This window comes from Arachis hypogaea, chromosome 19 (assembly GCF_003086295.3).
Source record: "Arachis hypogaea cultivar Tifrunner chromosome 19, arahy.Tifrunner.gnm2.J5K5, whole genome shotgun sequence".
Classification (NCBI taxonomy): domain Eukaryota; kingdom Viridiplantae; phylum Streptophyta; class Magnoliopsida; order Fabales; family Fabaceae; genus Arachis; species Arachis hypogaea.
In genome coordinates, this window is record NC_092054.1 from 132,904,975 (window position 1) to 132,916,845 (window position 11,871).

Below are 11,871 nucleotides of genomic sequence, written 5' to 3' on the forward strand. Positions count from 1 at the left end.
CTTCTTGGGTGAAGGTGATAGTGGGGAGGTCGGGTGACCTGTCCCCTTCTCCGACATGGTACACCTCTTTAAGGTGTCTTTTGCGGGATGACTTAGAGATCCCTCCTCCTGCGAATCCTCCGTTGATCATGTGAATATGTCTCAGGGGTGTGAGGGGGACGTTCAGCTCGTCTGCCCTCTTCGTCCTTTCTTCTCTTTTTTAGTTCGTCCACTCTATTAACTAGGAACCGATCTAGTATCTCTTCTCGTGCTAGTTTTTCTATGACATTCTTCAAGTCGTAGCACTCGTTGGTAGGGTGCCCGTAGATTCGATGATATTCGCAATACTCTATCCGACTTCCTCATCTCTTGTGTTTAATCGGGCGAGGGGTGGAATCTTCTCAGTGTTGCATATTTTTCAGTAAACATCCACAAGAGATACTCAAAGAGGGGTATAATTGTGGTACTTTCTGAGTTTCTCTGCGGATTGGTCTTCTTTTTTGCTGAATTCTTTATCCTTATTCCGAGGCCCGTTCTTATACCTCGTTCAAAGATGTTGAATATTTCTTGGATATGGAGTGACTAAAGAATCATTCTCACAAACCGTTGATGAGTCCCATGATGGTCACAAAATAAAATACACTAATTCAAGGACACATTATCTCCGTCCATATCTCTTTTGTCAAACACGATTTTGTGTCTTAGATCTCTCACTCTCAGCTATGGTCACCGAACCCCAACCCTTATCAGTGCCCTCACTTCACTTGCCGTCGCCGCACCGTTAACCTCGCCTCCGCCGCGCCTCTTCGCCGGTCGCCGATCGACTCTGCCCTGCCGTTTCGTCCCTCACCGTTCCCTGCTTCTTCGTCCCTGCCGGTGCGTCGCTGCTCTTCTCCTCTGTCTCTGCTCTGCTCTTTCGTCTCTGCCGTTTGCTGCTCCTTCGTCCCTGCTGGTGCGTGGCTGCCCGGTCTTCTTGCTCGTTGGTGAGTGATTCTTATTGTTATTTTGTTTGCTGACCTTGTTAGATTTTGTTATTTTGTTATTTCCCTTGTGAAGAAACTGTGACAAATATGATTAGCTAGGAACTAATAGTTAGTTAGAGATTAGTGTGATTAAATACAAATGGAAGGAGGAAGGGCTTAGTTTGCTTCTGTTTTGCTTGCAATTTAGGTTCACTACTCCATCTTCATTAAACACGATGAAATAAGTGGCTTGCATGTGATTGGTTGCAGATCTTGATTTATGTTTGTTCCTTTTTGGATCTTGGACATACATTTCAAATGCCTAAAAACTTGTAATATGTGACTGTGTAAAAGGATTCGCTGCATCTTTATAGGTTATTCCCTTGAAGCTGCTTGCTTTCCTTTGATAAACTGTTGCACTAAATTGGACCCTAATCAGAATTTAGAATTGTGAATATTTAAAGAAAACTGTCAAGTCTTAGTATTACATTTTTCTCTATGTCTGGACAATACAATCAACATAGACCCCTTTATTAAATTATTCACATTAACACATTACTCTTTTCTCTCTATTTAATTATTTATTTATGCTTGTGTTTGCATTGCTCTATGCATTTATGTATGTATGCATATGCAAAGGTTCCTGATTATTTATTTTTTGTCATCATCCTTTTAGTAAATTAGTTGGAGGGAGGAGGACTCACCATATGGAAAGCTTTACCCAACAGAAGGTTCAAAGATACGAAGAATTCGTTGATCATCTCTTGAAACCTGATCTTCAACGCGCTATTGATGAGTGGTATTTGTCTTATATTTGTTCATTTTGTTTGTTTTCTGGTTCAAATAGATGTGTATATATACCTTACTGAATAATAATGTTGGTTTTCTGCAATTAGCATAAGCTCTAGTATAGGATGCCATTGGATTTATTATGAGTTGGAAATCAAAGGAGTTACATAGTTTCATTCTTGTTGACATGGCATTGTTTAGGTATTGTGCTACTATATGAATTTAGGATTAAGTTTGTAATTCCCCTTGAAATGGATTTATAGATGCTGTTTATATGTGCATCCATAAGTACGAGTGTTTCTCGTCTGTTGCATGTGTTTCCACAGTTTTTCTTTACCTATTTCCTTTGTTCTTCTTAGTTTGCATTTTCATTTTGTTTTCCTCAGAGCTCCTGAAGACATAAATTGGAGTACTGAGTCATATGCTTTATGAGCAGCCACGAGAGTGTCAAACATTTCCCCAAACAGAAGAGGGACCAAACTGTTTCAGTTTTTTGTTCCTTCTCTCTCTTCCACCAATGCAAACCATGTTTTCCAACAACCTTTCATTGATCCCTCTGAAGAATCTTTGATTTCTCTCGCAATTTAACAATCACTGCACAAAAATGCTCCTTCCATCTGATCCCCTTCCACACTCTCAATCACAGGATCCCGCAAATGGCCCTAGCAGCCACTTCTCCAAGAAAATCGATGATTTTCCTATGAAAATTTCAGCTGAAGGTCAATCACACCTCGAGGTTATTTCGAAAGATTGTGTCTTGGACACCCTTTTGAGCCATAAGCCTGACCCCAAATTGGCTCTGAAGTTTTTGAAAGGAGTCGAGAGAAGACGAGGGTTTGTGAAAACCGTTGATGTTTTGTGTTTGTTGATGCATATTCTTGCTTCGAGCCCTGACACTTATGGGGTTCTACGGAATTTGCTAAACAACTATGTTTTTGCAGATTCTAGTCCTACTGTTACTCTGTTAGGGTACTTGTGGAAGAGTTGGTAGGATGTGCAGTAAGGTACGATTTTGAATCTGATTCGCGGGTTTTCAATTATCTTTTGAATGGTATGTTAGAGCTAACAAGATCACAGATGCTGTTGAGTGTTTTAAATTGATGTTAAAACATGATGTGGTTCCTTGGGTTTCGTTTATGAACATCCTTTTAACTGCATTAATCAGGAGGAACATGATTAGTGATGCATATAGCTTGTATGATGAAATGGTTCAAAGAAAAATGTATGGTGATTGCTTTACTCTGCATGTCCTAATGCGTGCATGTTTAAAAGAAGGGAAGATTGAGGAAGCTGAGATGTATTTCAGTCGGGAAAACGGTAGAGGGTTAGAACTTGATGCAGCTGCTTACAGCATTGTTATTCAGGCTGCTTATAGGAGGCCGAACTCGAATTCAGCATGTGAGCTGTTGAAGGAGATGAAAAAATTGGGTTGGCTGCCATCTGAGGGTACATATAATTCTGTGATTGCTGCTTGTGCTAAACAGGGAAATCTTGTAGAGGCATTGAGGCTTAAGGATGAGATGGTGCGTAGTGGTGTTCCATTGAATATAATTGTTGTGACAAATTTAATTAAAGGACATTGTGAGCAAGGGAATGTTGATAGTGCATTACAATTGTTTGAGGAGGTTGTTAAGGTTGGTGTTACTCCTGATATAGTTACTTTCTCGGTTTTGATAGATTGGTGCTCTAAGACTGGGAATGTGGAGAAGGCATTTGAACTTTACTCCCAAATGAAACTCATGGCCATTCAACCAAATGTTTATATTGTAAATTCTCTGTCAAAGGGATTTCGGAAACAGCATTTTCTAGAAAGTGCGTATATGGTGCTTGATGAGGCTGTTGAACATGGTATTGCTACTGTTGTTACATATAACATCCTTTTATGCTGGCTTGGTGACCTGGGAATGGTTAATGAGGCTCGTCATTTGTGGGACAAGATGATAAGTACGGGAATTACACCTTCACTAATTTCTTATAACAACATGATACTTTGTCACTGTAAAAGGGGCTGCATGGATGATGCCTGTAGTGTGAAGAATGATATACTTAACAGCGGTTTAAAACCGAATGCTTTTACATACACACTTTTGATAGATGGTTTTTTCAAAAAAGGTGATGCTAACCGTGCCTTTGGTATGTTTGGTCAAATGGTGGCTGCAAATATTGCACCTTCAGACTTCACATTTAATGTTGTTATAAGTGGCTTGTGCAAAGTTGGCCGGGTGTCGGAGACAAAGGATATGTTGAACAATTTTCTGAAGCAGGGCTTTATTCCTTCTTCTGTGACATAATAGCATCATCGATGGATTTGTCAAGCAAGAAGCAATTGATTTAGCACAGTCTACTTACAGGGAGATGTGTGAAAGTGGAATTTCACCAAATGTTATCACTTGTACTAGTTTGATTAATGGACTTTGCAGAAGCAGGAAGATTGATATTGCTTTGAGATTGTATAATGACATGAAAATCATGGGATTGGAGTTGGATATTACTGCATATAGTGCTCTCATCGATGGTTTCTGCAAAGTACAAGACATGGAAGGTGCATGCAAATTCTTCTCTGAACTTCTGGAGGTTGGTTTGCTTCCAAACTCAGTCGTGTATAACAGCATGATTAGTGGCTTTGTAAATTTGAATAATATGGAAGCTGCACTTAGCTTTCACAAGAAAATGGTAGATAACAATGTCCCATGTGATTTGCAAACATATACAACGTTGATCAATGGACTTTTAAAGGAGGCTAAATTGAATTTTGCTTCAGATCTTTACTCAGAGATGCTTTCCAAGGGTGTCATACCTGATACTTTCATGTATAATGTTCTGGTAAGTGGACTTTGTAACGAAGGACAACTAGAGAAAGGTAGCAAGATCCTAAAGGAAATGGATGGGAATAATATATCTCCTACTGTTCTTATCTATAACACTTTAATTGCTGGACACTTTAGGGAGGGGAATCTGCAAGAGGCCTTTCGACTACATGATGCTTGATAAAGATCTTGTGCCTGAAGACAACGTATGATATTCTTGTAAATGGAAAGCTCAACATATCCTATGCTCATGCCAGAGCTTGACTTGCATAATGGGTTGAGGATGTACATTGCAATAATGGGCTTCAAACTAATTGATCTTAGTGTGAAAGTTGTAGAATGATTGGAAATTGGTCACCGTTCTCTTTTTTTATTTATTTATTTTTATTTTTTATTTGGATTAAGAAACATGGACCAACTTACTTTCCAATCTCAATGCTTATTTTTCTCACACAAATCGTAATTCTTTCTAATTGATTATGGGTTCCTTCGTCTCATATCCAATACGAACTACATTCAATTCTATGTTTGCTCAACAGCATAACAATATCAGTGACTAGATATTCTGCAGATAGTTAAGTACTCTGGGAAAAAGAATTTCCAGTAGCTAGTGTGTGGCTGTGCTTGCTTGCAGAGCTATTACCAGTGGAAAATTTTGCACTATTCAGGTGTGATCTTAATGTTCCTTTAGTTACATTTATGGATTGTAGACAATTTGCCTTTTTAGTCAAAAGAAATGTACATATTAACAGTCTCAATGATAAGGCTTTGTTGTTGCTGCTAATTTACCATTGCCATTGGTTATGAAACGATGATGCTTTATTTTATATTTATTTATTACATTTATTTATTCATTATACTTGAAGTGTTTGTATATTGTGTTATGTCAAATCTATAGAAAATCATCCTCTTTATAGAGAGATTATAGAAATACGAACAACTAGAAAATATGAAATATTAGCCTAAAATAAAGGAAATATTTCTAATCATAGAACTTCCTAAAAATAAGTTAAACTAATAAGGAAAGAATATCACAAGTAATCCTATTTAGCGAAAAGGTTCATGAAAGAAATTAAGGAATCTAATTAGATTTGATGCCCTTCTTGACATCCAATCAACACTCCCCCTCAAGTTGGCTTTAAGATATCCTTTACTGACAGCTTGCTTTTTATGCTATCAAAATTCTTCTTGGGTAATAATCCTTTGGTTAGAACATGAACATCTACTGATTGTTCTGTGGTAGGGATGTACGAGATGTAAATTTATTTGTCGGTGATGTTTAACACCAGCAGCTGAATTCCATTGGCACCCGAATTGAGTAGATTACCCTTTTACAGTTTGATTTGATACTGGAAAGAACGAGTAAAATCGAACAATTGTTTGGCTACATGTTCTATTATATCTTGTCACTCATATTACCTCTTTTACAATTGGAAACAAATTTCATTTTAAAATTGAAACAAATTTCATTTAGAATTGAAGTTCTAAAATCAAATGTTCATTGTATGTTGATTCCAATTTTCTTCCATATAGATTATGCATAGCATAGTTTTACGAGAAAGTGATGTTTGACTAGTCAAGAGCATGGAGTTCAGTTAACAGAATAGACATTAGCCTATGGAGCTAGATCCAAAATTCCAAATAATTGGAGCAAAGAAAGGGCGGTGAATATGTTGTGAGTTCTTACACAAGTGAAGCAACCAAACACATCAGTAGCAGTGCCTTTGTTCAGGTCAAGTATTTTGAGTCTTATTTATGCAATATTTTACTGTTAAGTTTTTTTTGTAGTGAATCAACTTATAGGGAAGTAACCAACACAAAACTTAACAGTATCTAGCTCCATTTTGTTAAAAGTTACTTTGGGTATAGTCGTATAGACGATTAATTTGGAAGAGGGTTTTCAAAAGAACTAGTATTGAAACAAGCTTTATTTGCAATAAAGGGAAGAACAGGAAGCACTGTTCAAATCAATACATGGAGGCCTTTCTACAAGCATGATTTATCTGAAGCTTTGAGAACTTTCTTTTTCCTTTTCAGGGGCTCCTTCCAGTCAAAATAGAACAAAAAAGGGAAAAGACATTGGCTGAAGAAACGTTTGAATCTGACATTATTTTTTTCCAGAAAAATGTAAAATGTATACTGGCTGTGAATGATTGAGAAACATGGGAGGAGATGGAAACGGGTGAACACTTATTAATCCAATGTAAATTAAGGTTCATTCTTTCAGCTGTGTTTATGGCATTACAAGAAAAAGTGGACGCTGATTGGGAAGTGAGATTTGTCAGTGATTTTCGGGATTGAAGATAGCTGAAAGCCTGAAAGAAAGAATAAATATGATGGATTCGAAGAATGAAGACAGCTGGCTGTTTCCGTACAAGACCGTACCGTTTGATAGTTGTAAAGGTGCTGATTAAAATTGTGAAGTTAATGATAATTGGTGCTCTCTTGGAACTGTTGATAATCTTAGGTATCTTGTAAGGATGGGATTAAATGCATAATCATCTAAGAGCCATGTAAGTGGTGTGAAATTTATGGTAGCTACAAATAGGTTTGGTAGCAGTGAATATTGAAGAGACACTTAAATAGGTTCGGAAACACTTAAATTGGTTCAACAAATTTTAGATAGTATAGTTTGGTATTTAGCAAATTTTTATTCTTTAAAAATTCACGATTTTTTTGGATTTTTGTTAGTTTCAATCAAACTTTTAATATACATGTTAGGCAAATAAACCCTAATAAATTTTATCATAAAACAATACTTTAGTAAAAGAATATATCATTATAAGATAAATTATTATTCTTTCAAAATGATGGAAAAACTATTTTATCTTAAAAGAATAATTGTCGATGATATCTATAAAATTGGCAGGAGGCAAAGTGTCCAATTTAAATATCTTTTTGGGATTAATTTAATTTTTTTTGTGAATATGATAATATATTGACATACGAGCGCATTAGTTTCCTCATGGTTTTGCTTCACTTTTATTTTTTGGTCATCTTTTATTTTTTTTAATTTTTATAGAAGCTTATTTGTAGAATACTTTTCTATTCTAAAATAGAAAAAATTATTCTCAAAAAAATTAATCAGAATATTGGACAATATCGCTGACGGTAATAGCAACCATTATCATCGTCTCCAAAAAGACATAAAAATACTACATAGAAATACAGAATAGTACATAAGAACGGTGTAGTAAGAATGGTATTCTCTAATACCTTAATTTAAAAGAAACCTAGTTTAGTTTAGCAATAGTTGCTATTGCTTTGAAGAAGTAATGTTTTTTGTCTTGCTTTGAAGAAGTAATGTTTTTTGTCTGTCCGATATTCAACTCTCCAAGTTTTCTTCTCATCCAAATTAAACCAAACTAAATTTTTTTTAAAATTAAGAGTTTTGATCATGGTATATATTTTTTTTAAACTAGAAGCACAAAAGCAGTTTAGGAGTATATATTTTTTCCAAATTAAAAGTACAGAATGAATTTCTATTTATTTTTTCCTCCAATTTCACTTTCTAGATTTAATCTCATTTTTCGTCTAAAAACAAACCAAAAAATATTCCCTTTAAAATCAAATTTTCAGTTATATTAAAGTAAATAGATATCCACTATTTTTAATAAATTAGTTTTATTTTTAAGATAAAACTAATTTAAATTCTCAACTATTTTTATGTTGGATCGGATTGATAACCGACCAGTTTTTAAAAAACGAAAATCAAAATCGTTTACTCAGCAGTCAACACTCAGCACCCCTTCCCCAAACACTCCCCCCATAATAATAATTTTTAACAATATATAAAAGATAGAGGGGAGTTTGGTGTCTAATTTTCGCTTTTCCATCTTAACCCTATTAATAAAGAATACTCATATAACCTTTTATTTTAAAAAAGGTCAAAAAAGTAAATTACCAATTAACCTTTTTTTTTCATTCCTATTACGGTTATTTTTCTATTTCACGCATAACTTTCAATCATTTCGTCTTCTTTCTTATTTCATTCTCTTCTTTCAGGTTTTTGTCTGCTTTTATTAATATTTTTATCTCTCTGTATCTTTTTCTATTTATTAAATTAATTATGTATTACTTTTATTTTTTTTGTCTTCAAAAAATTGTAAAAAAAAACGACTCATAATTAACCATACAAAAAATTTCTCCATTCTTATGATAACTATCTATAATAATATATAATGCGAGTACATAGAATTTAGTGTCCAATTTTCTTTCTATTTTAACTTCTTCCTCAATCTTTCACTCAAATAATTTACTTTTTTTTTTAATATTTTTACTATTTTTCTAATTTTATTTACTTCTCTTACTCAGTTATAACATTTTCTGTTAATTTTAGTTTGTACCGTTTTTATTCTAAATACATCGTACTCTTGATCAGCAATTTAATTTCACTCTAATTATTCTATTTGAGTTTTTGTTATAATTTCTTAAAAATATTTACTATTTTTGTATTTTTATTGTTGTCTCTTTTGAGCTCTCTTCAATACTCTCAATTGAATTTTCTCCATCCCCCTCTTTTATCTTTTTTCTTTTTCTTCAATCTACTTATTTTCAGTCATTTTTCTATTTTTTAATTTATTTTTATTTTTTTACGTAAAAAAAATAGCGCTATATCTTTTTCTCGCATCAATTTGATAAGCAAGAAAACAATTTCTTTATATCTGATGTATTTTTTATTTATTTTTGTTTGACATGTCTGTGTTTAACTATCTATCAATGATGGGATGAAGAGGTTTCATAAATATTTTTATACCACTATTCTTTTTAAACTGCTTTCTATGGGATAAATTTTTTTTTATTTTCTAAATTATTGATTACGTAGAATATTGTATTTAAAATTTGAGTACATAAATACTTATTTTTAAATTAAATTAAAATAAATAAATGATATTATAAAAAAGTTTATTAATTTTGTCTTTTACAATATTATTTGTTTGGCATATTGACTAAGTTATTTAATTGGCATGTTTTACATGCAAGAAAATTTATACCTATCAAGTGTTCCTTAAAATATTAGTATGCTAATTTTTTAAACTATTAATTATTTAGAGTACTGAATTTGGCACATAGCAAAAGATTATTTGATTGAGATACGAATAACACAAAAAATATGCACATACCAATGATAGAGCGAACAAACTCCATATAATATTAACATGTGACAAGATAAGAACTTTGTTAATAAATTTTGATTTCGTAAATAATCTCACAACCCAATAAATATTTAAAAATATATTTTTTATTATTTTAACATTCATTATTATTTTCTTTTCTTTTTTTTCTATCTCATGGGGCTTGTAAATTTTAATTTATTATTTTTTTAAATATCTTTTATTTTTTGAATTATTTTATTTTATTAGGCATTTTAATTTATTTTATCTATTTTAAAAACTTTAGGGTCTAAGGATCTCCTGTTTAAACGATTCTAACCATATGATTAAAAAGTGGTTCAAGAGAATAAGCTTAAATTTGGCAATTCAATATTTATTAATGGATAACTATTAAAAGAGAAAAATTATTGCATAAAAAACAAATAAATTGATAATATATAGGCTAATTTGGACAATTAAAAGAAAGTAAAATAAATAACAAAAATAAGATATAGAATTATATTTTTTATTATGTGGTACAAAGATAATATAAAATATAATAAACTATAATGTTCTCATATATAAGAACGTGAAACTTAATATTACTATTTTATATTGTTATAGATTTTTGTTCTTAAAAAAACTAATATCATTTAATTTTAATTTTAAACTTTTAGAATAAATAAAAAGACGTGATATTTTATGTATTAGATAATTTAAAAGATACTTATTATATAGGAAATTAAAAATATTCTTACCTAAAAAAATTAAAAATATTCTTATCTAAAAAAATATATATATATATATATATATATATATATATATATAGAGAGAGAGAGAGAGAGAGAGAGAGAGAGAGAGAGAGAGAGAGAGAGAGAGAGAGAGAGAGAGAGAAAGAGAGAGAGAGATGAAACTTTCTAACTAATTACAAAAAATCAGAATCATCAACCTGTTAAATTTGAGTAATATCAAATGAAACTAGAACGATGAATCTTTATGTTTCTCTTTATGTAGTGTTTCATTTTAAGTAAATTTTTTTATGGATAATATTCAAATGACAAATAAAATAGTAAGAAGATTCACATTAGATTATGAAAATTCATCTCACCTTTATAATATGATGAAATTATTTCAAAATATGCAAAACAACATAATAAAGTACAGTTTAATTAATGTTCACAATAAAATAAGGGATAAGTATGATTTTGGTCCCTAACGTAGGGGCCAAAAATTAATTTCGTCCCTAGCCTTTTTTTCGCAACAAAATGGTCCCAAAGGTTCCAGTTTGTTCGGACGATTTTACCCCTATGGTCGTTAGCTTCCGTTTTAACGGATTGTTGATAATGTTAATTAATATAAATAATAATAAAAGGATTAAATAATGAAAGTGAATGAATGTGAAGTGCAGGGAAGGATGAATGACGGCGGCTTCTGCTGAAGGTTGACGAAGAGTAGCAGCACTAGGGTTCAGGAGATAGCGTCCATGGCTTTCCAGAACTCAAGAGCCTCACGTTTTCGTTCAGCTGCAAAGGAGTTGCTCTGTGGCCATGGTGAGAGGCCGATTTTGCGAACTTCACCGACGAAGGATAACCCGGGACGAAGATTTTGGGGTTGCGTATACTATGAGGTAAGGTGTTCTTCCTATTTTGCCATTGTGTGTCTGAGAATTTGGGATTTGTTCATATGTCTCTGTGGCTTCTGAGTTCTGTCAGGTTCAGGATGGCTGTGATTTCTTCAGATGGGCAGATCTGGAACCTGGAGGTGTTCAGGAAGAGGTTGAAATTGCAAGAAATAGGAGGAAGATAACGAAATTAAAGACAAGATTGAAGGAGGTGGAGACGAAGCTTTGGTTGTTGCTGCTCTATGTATTGCTGGCTGGTTGGGAGTTTTGTTCTTATTGCTGCAGAATTAATATAACTTAAAGCACCCGAATGGAATGCACCTAGGTTATAGATGATTTGGCAGGGAATGTTATGAGATTTCTTGTGTTGTGTGGGTAGAGTTTGAGGGTATTCTGTGATGTTACAGTGGTTTAGGTGTGTAGCATGTTTGAAGCTGTTTGAATTAATGAAGAAAAGTGCTGTTTAATGTTGCTCAAAATGTTAACTTCTTTAATGGTGAAGTTGTGTTATTTTGTAATGTAAATGTAGTTCATGAGTAAAGCACAAAAGCATTGAATACAGGATCTAAAAATTCAGTAATTACTAATGGCATATTTCATTTGATGAGTAGTTAAAATAT

At 32.9% G+C, this 11,871-nt stretch overlaps 1 pseudogene; it reads left to right on the top strand.

Moving 5' to 3' along the window:
* Nucleotides 1-528: 528 nt before the first annotated feature.
* Nucleotides 529-4,994, top strand: LOC112777461 (uncharacterized; annotated as a pseudogene).
* The last annotated feature ends 6,877 nt before the right edge of the window (nt 4,995-11,871 follow it).